The 13499-nt window shown below is 38.6% G+C and overlaps 1 long non-coding RNA gene across 5 annotated transcripts in view; it reads left to right on the forward strand.

Annotated features, from left to right (window-relative positions):
• Positions 1-1743: 1743 nt before the first annotated feature.
• Positions 1744-13499, forward strand: part of LOC148224258 (uncharacterized) — a 70905-nt gene continuing 59149 nt past the window's right edge. For all 5 annotated transcript variants that reach the window (XR_015802244.1, XR_015802246.1, XR_015802247.1 and 2 more), the window contains exons 1-2: positions 1744-1970; positions 3210-3409. This is a non-coding gene — a long non-coding RNA (uncharacterized LOC148224258). The remainder of the gene's footprint in view (positions 1971-3209; positions 3410-13499) is intronic.

Consider the following 13499-nt stretch of genomic DNA (forward strand, 5'->3'; position numbering starts at 1 on the left):
TGCCTAGCACTGGAATTAGCTAACAGTAAGGCAGCTGTGTTCTTTGACAACTGGAATATCAGGTTAACTTACATTTTAAAATACCAAGGATATTTTGAGCTAATTTTCCATTCAATAGCATCCTTTACAGATAAAGTGTTCACAGCAATCTATTTCCTTCAGATAAAACACATTCCAAAATGAATGTATGCCTGTTAACTGTGCACAGGTACCAGTTTTACAGTTCATCATTTATTTTGTACGTGCAGAAAGTTGATGAAAATGATGTTACTTTTACTAGGAAAGCTTCAAAAGTGTGAGTCTTACATGCACCAAAACAAAGCTGAGATGAAATTACTTTTCCTGATTCTTCACTGCCTTGCACTGGTGCAACTTCATTGACATCTGTGGTATTGCAGGGGCAAACAGGTGCTGTAAGGCAAGGGGAAGGCACGACCTGATCTAGAGCTGATGTCCCCTGTCACAAGTCATGTTTTCTGAGCAGGACACAATAGAGAGTAAAAAACTGGCTCACCACAATTTCTTTCACTTTCTCTTGCTCAGCTGCCTGAAATTAATATTTTTTTTCAATCTTTCATCCAGAAGTCACTTTTATTTCAGTACCTGAATTAGTAGGGTGGTGGGATTTGTTTATATTGCAGCCGGCGCTCCAGTGAATTTGCCTGCAGTTAACTTGATGGCCAGCTTTGCTGTGAACTGTATGCCATCGATAACAGCAAGTGACAATCTTGCCATTATAACAACTTGATAAATTGACCAGGCTTCAAAATAAGTCAGTTTCACCTGCTACAAAATGTGACAGGCTTTCTGGTCTAAATCCTCAGGGTCAAACATTTCTGACAGAGATCTCAAAGCACACGAGCTGCTGGGCACACCAGACAGGCCAGGCTTTTGATGGAGAAGACATTTTCAGTCTGGAGGAATGAAGGTGTGGAGTGGTGGCTTTCCCCACTCTTCAGGGCAATATTTGACCTGCTCTTTTGTGCTGCTTTTAGAAAAAAATCAGTTCTCAACATGCCCAAGAGTCTTGTGTTAAATAACTCATTGCATCTCACTGTGCAGTGCTCATAAGGAGGGACACTCATAAGGAAATGTAGGTTTCTTGAGGAGTTCTAGGTGGTTTCATCTGAGTTTGAATTAAGATGTCATGTAGCAAAAAGGAGTGGAATGGGCTGTTTCTGTGTGCAATATTCTGTGTTTGGTATGTAGTGGGGAAATGCCTCTCTATAGACATGCCCTGGTGGACTTGGAGTGTATGGGATGAACTTGTTCTCTCTTGCACTGCTAGAGAGGATTGATTAGCACAGACATCATCATGATCATCAGACATACTGTTATAGGTACTTTTGTCGGCTTTGGGACTTCTGCTTTTTTTGTTAAGAAAGGAAATCAGATTTTTTAATTAAAACAATTTATTTTAAAATATTATTTTAGGGGATCAGTTATAATTATGCAAATAAATATTCAGATATCTTTATGGAACTATGTCTCTTCTTATTTCACTCAACCATATCAAGTAAATGATTGCAGTTCTCACAAAAAAACTACTCCACTAGTAAGATTTCTAAGAGTCCTCCAGGCTTTAGTCTGATTTTATGGTCATTTTGTGAGGTTCGATATTTAGAAAGTGACAGCAATTTCTGTTCCATTTTATACAGGGGAGAAGAGTGCAATTTCATTTGTACATCTAAAAGATTGCTCTGCGACTCCAACCCAGTCATACTCAGCTTCCTTTGGAGGATATTGAGACAAATAGATACCTCCAGATCAGTCAGGTTCCTACTGCACAATGTCTGAATCCAAATCGGCACCTCAGGCTTATGCTAGCACAGCTGTGTAGATCTGGGCTGGAGAGAAGAGAAATCCCAGGCAGATTTAGCTGTGCTAACATCCATCCTACTGTTGATCTAGTTATCTCAGCAAACCCTGGTTTTTCTCCTAGCACAATAGGCAGCTGTGCAGTTACAAAGGTATGTGCCCTTCTGCAGGAACTCTTTTCCTCATGCTAAAAGTAATGAATGCGCTCTTGGGGCTGGCTTTGAAATAGCAACACATCTTACTAAAAGGACATCACAAAACTGTAAGTAAGGGAAATCTTGATTCCTCCAGGCAGTGTTATTTTTTACGGCTTTTTCCTCTTTCTGCTCTTTCCAGCTTTTGTTTCTGATATGAAGAGAACTGGATTAATATGGGGAGAAATAGATTAGAAGCATTTTGGGAAAGTAGCATTCATTTTTCCATACCTGTAGCAATTAGTATCTGCTCTTGTTGAACATTTGCATGAGAAATATAATATTTACGTGGAGTACAACTGACATTTCCTTCCATTTGCAAAGAAAAGTATATTGATGGTATTTTTACGTTAAAAATGCATAAGATATTTATGAGAAACATAAGAATTTGATAAGCATCTATGATAGCTTACAAATAATTTATGTGAATTTTAATTTGTAAGATTTTAAAATCTCAATAGAAATATAAGCATAAAATAATATTCTCCACTTTCATCAGCTCTCAGAAAAAAACAATTTCAAATACATAACAGAGATCTATTTCTAGCAGAAGCTTAATGTACAGCATCCTAAAACACTGAATTATCAGGGAACAGAAAAAATTCCAGATTATTTATGTACTGGAGATGACAAACACACATTGTTTAAAACAATGTATAATTTTTAACAAATCCATAAGCTGAAATTTTTTCATTAGAACTCATCTTCAGAATACATGCAAACATTTAAACACAGAATAGGAAAGGACCTCAAGAGACAAGAATGCCTCTTTGCTTTATTTCATGGTAAATATACTATGAACACACCTACTGGATATTTGTACAATCTATTCTTACAAAACTCCAGGGAAATATCTCTTGCAGCAATCCCTACAGAGTCTATTCCCATGCCTCACCCTTGTTTGGATTTTTCCTAATATTTAATTGGTAGAATCAGAATTTTTAACCAAATAATATTCCTACAAATTCCTCTTTCTTTTTTTTCTTTTTTTCCTATCCTTACTATCTGTAGAAGAGCTATTGATTTGCCTTTTTACAGCAATCAGTTGTGAAATGGAAGGCTGTTACCACGTCTCCCGTTAGCCTTTTATTTCTTAGCCGGAACAATTCCCTTTCCCTGGAGGTTACATCTGTTCATCTTCTTATCTTTCTTGTTGCTTTTCTCTTTAGAACAGTTTCCTTTTGTCTTTCTCAATAGGAGCCATCCAAAACCAGAGGTAATCACTTGTGCCTTGGTACCAGCGTGAGCTGAACTGGAACCATGACCGTGGTTTCTTCTGCTCAGTGCTCCTGTGTAACATGGTCTGGTGTGACACCTCTTTCTGCAACAGCATCCTTCTAATTTTAGCACATGCAGTTTGTGGTGTGCTCTACTCTGTTTCTCCTCCATGAAGTCAGGTTAGTAATTTGTCCTCTTGATTTTCTTTGGGCTTGTGCCTATTGAACTCCATCTTATGGGTTTCTGGAGTGGCTTTCCACTTTTTCAATATGCTTCAATTTTGCTTCGAAAGAGCTTGCAATCTTTCCAGCTTACTTTTACACTTTAAAAAAAAAAAAAAAACCAAACTAAAACAAAACAACTTTGTCCTGGTCAATTAAAATAACTAATAAAAACAAGGCCAAATTCCTGTGGTATAACACTTCAGAATCCTCTCCATCTTGACCAGGAGTCAACTGTTCTAACTGTAGTTTAGCATCCATTTAGGAATACATTTCCCTGGTTTGCTTATGAAGCTCTCTTCCAATATTGAGGAAATGGGAATGACTTAAGATTTTTGTCTGACAGGAGAGTCATGACTGTAGATTCACTTGAGAGTTGGTAGCTTCTTTGGACTTTAGATATTTGCTTTTATGATATACTTGCTTTCATTTAACAGTGCAAGGATAACAGGACTTGGTTGTGTTTTTATAGCAGGTTTGGTCTGTTAAAACTAGTGATTTTTTTCCTTCAGTGGTATTTAGGTTGAGCTTGTCTTTCTGGTTCTGGTTTGGTTTTATTTTATCTGATAGATTCTGAAAACCCTCAAGACTAATACATATATTTTTAAAATTATAAGCAGGTGTACACTTTGCAAAAAATCCAAACAAGCAAATAAGCACCCCCCCCCCCAAAAATTTTAATTTGAGGAAAAAAGACCTATCATAACTTTGAAACACTTTAGGTATATTTATTGTTTACTGTTAGAACACCTTACATCTATCAATGCTCCTAGCTGCTTTGACATAGAACACAAAGGCCCAACACATTTGTCAAGCTTCACTGTGTCTTAGAAATAAAGCTTTCATGTATTGAAAACATGTATCATTTATTTCTGGTATTGTATGAGTCTTCCATTGGTCTCAGAAAAACAAACTGGCAATTGAAAAGGATAAATTCATCAGCATGGGCTTCAAATCACTATTGTCTTCTAATTGTCCTTTTAAAAAAATTATTTTATTTTCTGAGGCTGGGCCATAAATATAGTTTTATCTAGGGCTGAGACATTTTATGCAGGCAAGTTCAGCCCAGCTGTGAGAGAACATTTAGTAATGCATTTGCATAAATGAGCTTGCCTCCAGGCCCAATCTCTATCTCCACAGTCATTCTTCCTACTTCTGCTCATTATCTCCAATTTTCAGCAAGTCTTCGAAATTCTGCCAGACATGGTCTAAAAGTCTTGTGGGATTGGAGGTTTTCTTGAGAAGCAAGAAATGTGGGAAGACGAAACCGAAGTTTTCTGGTATTCTGGAAAGCTGGGGAAGAACATGCAAAATCTGAAAGAGATGGCAGAATGGAATCCCTGCAGGGCACGTGGAGACAGGGAGTGGGTGAGACCAGCTCCTCTCTGCTGGGGCTGTTTAAAAGCTCCTCTCTTCTCCGTGCCCTTGCAGCAATCCCCGAGCCATCTCTGCCAGCGTGGGCATCCCCGCTCTGCAGGAAGCCCAGGCTGTACACAAATGTCATCTCCAGTGGCAGGATGAGTGTCCTAACACAGCCACAGAGCCTGGCTCCAGGGCAGAGCTGGCTGGGTGCTGGCTTGGAGATCACAGCCCTATACTCTCGTACAGCAAGGGCGTGCTGCCAGGAGGGCTGGGTGCTGCAAGACACACAGTGCTGGGGGAGCCTCTGCGAGCAGGGCAAGGGAATATGTTGGGAGGAGAGCAGGCAAGGCAGAGAAAAGAAAGGCACTCAAAGTGTAGGTGTATACTGAAGATTCATTCTCACCATCTTTTCCTGCAGGCTTTTATTAATTCTTTTAAATTTCGCTGATATTTAATACCCATATGGGGAACATTCACACTTGTGCACTGTCTAGGTGTGTTGCAAAAGGATGAGAAGCTGCTTGTTTTATTTCTTCATATAGATTTATTTTAAAAGCATTTCCCACTCTACTTTAAATATAAAGGTCTATTACTGCCTGATGTCTATTACAAACATAACTGTCTATTAGCACTGCATTACATGATGTATATATGTGGATGCATTTATAAAAGTGTTTGCTTGTGCATGTGCATCCATACAGATCTGTGTGCCTCTCAGCAATCTCACAATACACACTGCATCATTATAAAAAAATTTTATACTTTTTTAGATAAAAGTTGTCATGTAAATCTAGGATTTTATTATTCCTCTTTAAAGTAAACAACGTGAAATAGATGTTTACATTTCAGAGAGATGCCTTGAAATCTGCAGAACTGAAGGGGGTAGGGGACAAATTTCTCCTCCCAATTACGCTGCTTTAAAAGGTGTTACACTCTTAAAACTCTTACTAAGGTGTCATGTGATAGGAGTGCACACACACCTCTACAAAATCAATAGGCCCCATATCAAACAAGCCAAGCTGCCCACAGCTAGTGTGAACAAAATATTAAAATAAATGAATCTCTATGGATCAGAAGAAATTTGCACTAAGATTTATTTTATAATCTCTAATTGCTGTGAAATCTTCTTGTTTATATTCTCCAGCACTGTGGTACTGACTACACCCTAATATGTTAGAAGAAAAATGTGTTTTATGCCACTATTTAAATCAGAGATTTCTGCAGCAGCTGGAAACTAACATCTGAACTGCACAATTCTCTGTTGCTTGTAGGACTGATTCCTCTCCTCACAGTGGAAATATGAACACTCAATATGCATTGCACATCAAGTAATTTTCCTGTTTAGCTTCTCTAACTGTTGCATCACATTTTTAATTTTCCTCTCTTTGTAATTTAATCTAAATAAGGGCTCTGGTACTAAATTAATTTTTTTGAAAGAAAAATAACCCTACAAAATCAGAGACATGCATTGCCCACTGTCTAATCAATTTCATATTTTTTTTTGTTAGTTTATCCTCTAGAATGAAATCATCATTTTCAGATGAGAGAAATATTAGAATCTAGGTTATTAAGCCTGCTAAATCTTGTCTCATAGCAGGACTGGGTGAGATTTTCATATATGCATTTAGCTCTTTGATTTGTACTAATGCACAGTGTTTTTCTTTTTGTTTTATTTTGTTGTTTTTTTTTTCCTAAGTATTTTCCTGGGAGGTCCTTAAGAATGATACAAAGAAAGAAGCTTTTATATATTTTTTTAATAATCTCTTTTTGCTGTGAGGAAAGACTGTCTACAGCTGGACACAGCTGTGAGAACAACCATTTATAACATACTGAGAACATAAACTTGTCCCTATGGGAAAGTTCTTTCCAAGGCTCCTGTGATGAGGAGGCCTTGTGAGGTCCAGGAAAGCAAGCACAGAAAAAAATTAATGTGTATGAAATTGCCAGGTAAAGCACAGACATCAATCACTGCTCTATTTCTCTTAAGGCTTCTCAGATGTGGTAACTCAGAAGCATCCCTTATGTTTATATGAATCCAAGCCATCATTGCTGATACAGAGCTACACACATGAATTACCATCAGCAATATTTTATTTTCTGTGAAATTGAATAGCACAGAATTTAATTAGCTCATCGTCTCATACAGACGCTTCTTTTTCTTTCTTAATTTTTGCAAGTTGATGACTGAGACCCAGTCTAGGGGATGGGGAAATCTGGTCTCAGGGTGAGGTCTATGCACTTTACAGAGAGATGATGATGAGAATTTTCTGGTAAGCAGGTCGAGAACAACAGCTGAATGGCAACAGAGCTTTGTTCACAATATCATTAAACTTGTAATTGTTCTAAAATTTATGATCTTTGGTCCTTCCTTGCAAAACTGAACGCAGAGAAAAAGAGCATTATGGGAACATAGTGAATGGGCTCCATAAACATAGAGGAATTACATAAGTGGAAAAGCTTATAAAATGCCCCTGTAACTGTACAGGTTATGCCCAGGTGTTACTGAGCTTCAAAGAGGAGATGGACTCATCTGGACAGTATCACAAAGATTTTTTTCAAGCAATTCTTGGCATCTTGTTTTAAATGAGAGTGGATTATCCTCTTCTTTTTCTCTATAGCTAAATGTTTTTGTTCTCAGTCCTTAAATATCTGAATTTTTCATAACCCTCCATGGATCTTACTCTCACTGCAGCTCAGTACTAGGACCTGTTACTATCTCCAATACTTTCTCCCTTGAAATGCACAGTTTAAAAATTACAGGCAGTGTGCTTGATGTCCCCCAGTGACTGAGTCAGGTGAATGATTCCTTACCTGTATGCATGTATGTGACCTTTCCCCACATTACATATTTGTGTCATGGACTGGAATCACAGTTTTTTGTTTTGTTTTTGATTTTGTTTTAGTACTGACATATTTTTTGCCTTCGGGGTTTTGCCACAGCTGCTGGGTGATGAGGAAAATAAATCCACCTGGCTGAGCTATTCACCAGCTTTTTTTTTCTGCCTCTCTTTAATGTGGGGCAGCTGTGCTGCCTTATTCTCTGCAGCTGACTGTCCTTCTCTGCCCACCTTATAAAACATGGAAAAATCACCCTTCCCCTATCCAGCTGCCTGGCTGAGGAAATGCTTTAAAGGGCAAAATTGCTGCTCCTTCAAACAGTGATTCACAGAAGAACTTGAGCTTTGATTTATAATTAGAGCTCTGAAAACCTTTCATTGCAAAGCTGGGAAGAGCAAGGGAAAAAGCTGTCCTCACCTGTTTTCTACCTCACTTCATTATAAATCTGGTTCATGTCTGTCCTCGGCTTCTGTGTTTGCCAAGGTTTTGATGGTGCTGCTGTGAAACAGTTTCAAAGGGAAATTTTAAGGCAAAAGGAAATGGAAAATATCCTCTTTCCCCATAATTTCAGGACAGGGATTTTTGCTTCCTTTGAAATTATTTGGATGTTGACTTTCTGTATGACTTTGAAATAGGGCAAAGCTTATTCTTACTTTTGTTTTCTGCTGTCCTTTTCTCATTCCCTCTCCTACAACAACAACAAATGGTATTTCTCCATTTCACAACCCTGGTGGCTTTGGGAGTTTCACGTGGACATGGGCTCAATGACAGTCTGTTCACAAGACAATTGTTTGTACTTTTGCTCATGAGATGATCTTTTACAGAACATGATACTTCTACCCAGGCCAGGAAAGAAGAAATCTTGCTGCTGTGAAAACACTTGAGTTCCCTCTTGGCTTCACTCCCTTGAAATTCGGAGTCCACCCAAAATTAAAAGCCTCTTGAGGATACCTTTTTTTTTTTTTTTTTTTTTTTAATAAAAGGATGAATATGAGCCTTAAATTAATCTTTGTACATCCTTTCCCTGTGAATCTTTGTACATCTTGATATTTGTTTTCTGTTTTACTATTCGTATTCTCTGGCACCTCCTTTCTCCATTTTTTCCTTTTCTCTTGCTCTCTCTTTGTAGTTGTCCTGCCCCAGAATAGACCTTGGGCTCCTCAGTGTGGCTTTTCTCCTCTGGAAAAAGGACTCTCTTCTCAAATCTCATGTAAAAAATGGTTGCAGAAGCGTGTAATCTCTCAACATCCAGAGGTAGAGGCTGTGAGGAGAAACATGGATTTGAAAGGAGATGAATGTGTTAGCTCTGTGTCAGTTTGAATCATCAATGCTGTCTATGCCTATGCATAGACTGAAAGCTCTAAAGCTTGCTTTCAATCCCTGAACCCCCTGAATTTGTGCTTGTGGCATACACTGTAGCTATTCCATGCACTTTGTCAAGCCTCTCCACGAGAGCTGATTTTCTAGTGCTAGCTCTGATCCTGTACCGTGGTGCCGTACACAATGCTGTGCTCAGCTAATCCTATTGAGAAGGAAAAGAATTCTACACAGATAATATATCTCTATCAAGTTTTTCTTACTGCTTCTAGCAATTAGTTCTGAAGTTTTGGAGGCTAATATATGTGATTAATACACACACATAAAATGTATCATCTGCTAGTAGTTGAATTTTTTTTTTCCTTTTATCTTTTTTTTAGTTATATCATGTGTCTGGATATCATGGGTAATATTCAGGTATGACAGGGTATTGCTTTAATTTAGTACTTCGAGAAGCTTAAGAGGGCAGCAGTTTCTCATTTTCTCAGTCATGTTCCATGGATAGTTATACTGGAATAATAAGAATGAGTGATATGATTTTGATCATTTATCCAAGACCTCACAGCACATGGGAACAAAAATTTGCTAGTAGGTACTGTATTTTGAGTCAGTTTTTAGTATGCAGGTGACAAGAAAACATTTTTCAATAGTTTAAATTAGAGATGGAATAAAAATTAGCCAGAAAAACTTAGGTGCATATAAAACTGGACAACAAAAATAAGGAAAGAATGGGGAGGAAGATGCTTTCCTGAGAAGTCATCAAGCATAGGTGACACCTGCCTGTGGTCTACAGCTAAGACACCATTACTGCTGTATAAAGTTATGTTAAGACTCTGGACATCAGTGGTCAAGTATTCCAAACCTGAAACTCAAGTTTTAAGGGATAATGTTGCCTGCAAATACTGGGGTTACTTCTTTTAAGAACAGGAAAGTGGATTAAGCTGACAGTAGAGCAAACTTGTTGTGACTTCTATGGTCCAGCAGCGAGGACTGAAGGATGCAGTAAATTTTAGAGTACAGTGCATGGCATATAGCAAGGTCTGAGAACTGTGATGGGTCTGAAAGGAGGGAAGAAGGAGGAGAAGGGCTTTTCTGTGTTCCTACCACCATGCAGTTAAGGGCATGGGACACGGCAACATTTATTAGCCTTCCCTCAAAATCAGGGATGCAGGTTTCCAAGGGGTAAATTGGGGATTCAGAGTTTTGCTTTCCTGATGGAAATACTGAGTGTGGCTTAATCAGTCACATGACAGGCATATCAGGTTTGCTAACTTGTTTTCAAATTCATTAATGGACAAAGTAGAAGAAAGTGATAAAGTAGACTTGATTAGCAGGGCATAAAATACATGCAAATAGACCATCAAAATGTTTTAGTCTGTCTAAATGTATGCAACATTTTTATAACATATCCACTCTACATACAATGCAAATATCAACTTCCATGCCCTACAAAAGTAAAATAACATCAAATTCACTGTTTGACACATGGAATGCTTCATAAATATCCATAAGGATTTTGATTTGTGGTTTGTCTTCCCAGAAGCTGGAAAATGAAACCCATGTCCTGGAATTAGCTGGAATAAAACAGGTATTCTCTATGAAAGCATTTGTCTCTCCTGTAATTCTACCAGAGTCTCATGGATAGGTTTTGAAGGTTGAAATTTGACTATCCTATTCTTCAAGAAAGATCTAAATGGGAAAGTCGTTTTGATAGTTTAGAAAGAAAGAAAGAAAGAGAGATGGGACTTTTCTGGAAGGCTGGAGCAGATCATCAGCAGCTTAATGGCCTTGTCAATCATCATCATCACCATCATCATCATCTTCACAAAAAACCTGCATCACCTCTTCACTTTCTACTGAATTACTGAAACAGCTTACTGTATATTGACTATTATTTCTTCAGCTTCTGATTCAACTGTCCTCATAATCTGCTTTAACCCAAATATTCAGGATACTGATCTTCCACATCTTTTATAATATGTAACCCTTTAGCATCCAGAAGTAAACAGTAAACTCCCTGTAGACTCTTTACCATGACAACATCAAGAGATGGATGTAAAGTTAGGTTTCATAGAGATTTTAACTTGAGTGCCAAGCATAATAAAGTACCTAAACCCCCCTCCAATAAAACTGAACCCGTAAAAATTTAATTTTATACTTTCAAATAAATCTGAGCAGTAGGTAGGTTTAGGGGAAACCGGTGGATAAGAAGAGGCTTTAATGAAGACAAAAATCAATTCCTGATAACACTGCTCCCCTTTCCCTCTTTGGAGCAGACTACATTGCCATCACTGCCAGCTGTCACAGCAAAGACTGTCCTACGAGCTCCAACATCTCCCGTGTGCACATCACTAATTATCTGCAGCAGGGAAGCATGTTCGGATTTTAACTACACAAAATAACAACCCAAGCGTACGGATGATGACATGAGACAAATTTTAATGTCTTGGAGTCATAGAGTTGGTAGCTGTGGCATTCCCCAGCCTACATAGAGAACAAGGTGAATGTTTTGGAGTGTTAATGCTTCTGATTTCCAGGTATCCCAGGGGCTTTGCAAAGGGAGAGCGACATTTGCTGAAGCTCCTTGAACTAACCACAAAATCTGGGCACCACCGCTGCTCCACTCAAGGGTATAAACAGTGCATAGGTTTTCTGCATGTGAGTGGATTCCTAATGAAGTGTGCTCCATGGGCAGTAGGTATAATTAAACCCCATTTGCAGATGAAGGAAGAGAAGCATTAAAGGATGAAATGACTTGTCCAGACTCAAAGTGATACATAACAAAATCTGGCAGATAGGCCAAAAATCCCCCTACACTCATGAGCTTTTTTTCTAGAATTGTAGAATCACAGAGTGGTTGATCTTGGAAAGGACCCTTGGAGGTCATCTGGGCTAGTCCTCCTACTCAAGCAGGACCACCCACAGCAGGCTCCTTAAGACCTTGCCCAGAGGTATGCCCCTTCAGTATCTCCAGGGGTGGAGACTACAATCTCTCTGAGAAACCCATGGCAATGCTCAGTTATCCCTACAGTACAAAAGGCCTTCCTTATGTTCAGGTAGATCTTCCTTCTGTCCTACCTATTCTTTTTCTCCAATCACCAGTTGTCAGGACAAGTGCCAGATAGACTTATAAACATTGTGGCTCTTTGGTACCTTCACAAAATAGGAATAAGTTCAGTGGCAAGTTGTACATTTCCCCCATGTAGAAGGGAAGAAGGTGATGTGATAGTTCTCCACCTTGGTAAGGCCAGTGAAGACATGCAATAGGGGGTTTTTTCATCATAAATTATAAAATCTTGATCTATTTCTCAGTCTACCGTCTGTGCTGTTAATCAAGGCCTGGTCAGTATAAAGAAAATCTGTATTTACACACTGTATACATCTGAATTAAGTGAGCAGGTCTCTAGGCACCTTTCCCTTCTCATCAACATAATTTCACTTTATTTTTCAATCATTAGTTCTAAAATCACATTTCTTTTTCTTGATTCATCACTTCAAATCTTTTAAACCTATCAACATCCTTCACAGCTCTTATTACCTTCTCATCTTCACTGGTGTCATTTTTGTAGGTGCTTATGTCTTCGTCCATATCAGGAATGTGACATGCTGCTGTGAGAATCATCTTAATTATTCTTTAACACTTCTGTATGAATTTCTTCATGTTGTTCAGTGACACAAGTTCCTGTTATATGTGAGATACCAAGAGAGGGATAAGTGGAGCAGGAATCTGGTGGAATATTTAGAGTTGCAAAACACTGAGACTGCCTTCTGACTCTCCAGAACACAGTCCTGCTCAACTGCCAGCTCTCACCCACTCCTCTTCATGCTTGAACCCTATTATTTACTCATTGCTTCACACCTTATTTCATGAACCTAGCCCCTGTTCTCTGGTGTACATAATGAAAATTATTATCTCTGAAATCCATTAAAAAACATATTACTTTTATGATATATTCTGTCATCTCTTTGCTTGTTTCTCCCCTTTTCTTCCCCCATCTTTTTCATCAGTGATGACTCAGTTGGTGAGAGCACCCTGGAAGGATGCATAAAGTGGCTTTCAAGAACTCAGCTTGGTGAAAGCATTCTGTAAATATCTGGATTTGGCTTTAGACATACTTGATCCCAGCATGAGCCAGTGGGAGGAGAGAGAAAAATGAAGCAAGTCTCCTTGCTGTTCCTGAACTAAGAAAGCCTTAGAAAGCCTCTTTGTTCAAGTGGAGGGAAAATTCCTATATGGCAGGGAAAACATGGGAATATCATGCCATGTTCTATAGTCACTGTGCAGGCATGGTGATTTTTGTGTTTAGAGAGGAGTGAGAAAATGTTCTATAATCTTTTCTGGGGACTGAGAGAGGAATGTGGAGGTAGTTTGACTCTAATTGTCTAACATAGTGTTGCATGAGCTGTATCTATGGACCTGAAAGAAGATCTTTGCTGGAGACAAAGTGGAATACCATTGTCTGGAGATTAGTTTTTGACAGTGATCTCCCCTCTGGCGACAGTGTCAAAAGAAGCTAGTGATTAGGACTTA

Source organism: Sturnus vulgaris, chromosome 3 (assembly GCF_052056855.1).
Source record: "Sturnus vulgaris isolate bStuVul1 chromosome 3, bStuVul1.hap1, whole genome shotgun sequence".
In the NCBI taxonomy this organism is placed as follows: Eukaryota; Metazoa; Chordata; class Aves; order Passeriformes; family Sturnidae; genus Sturnus; species Sturnus vulgaris.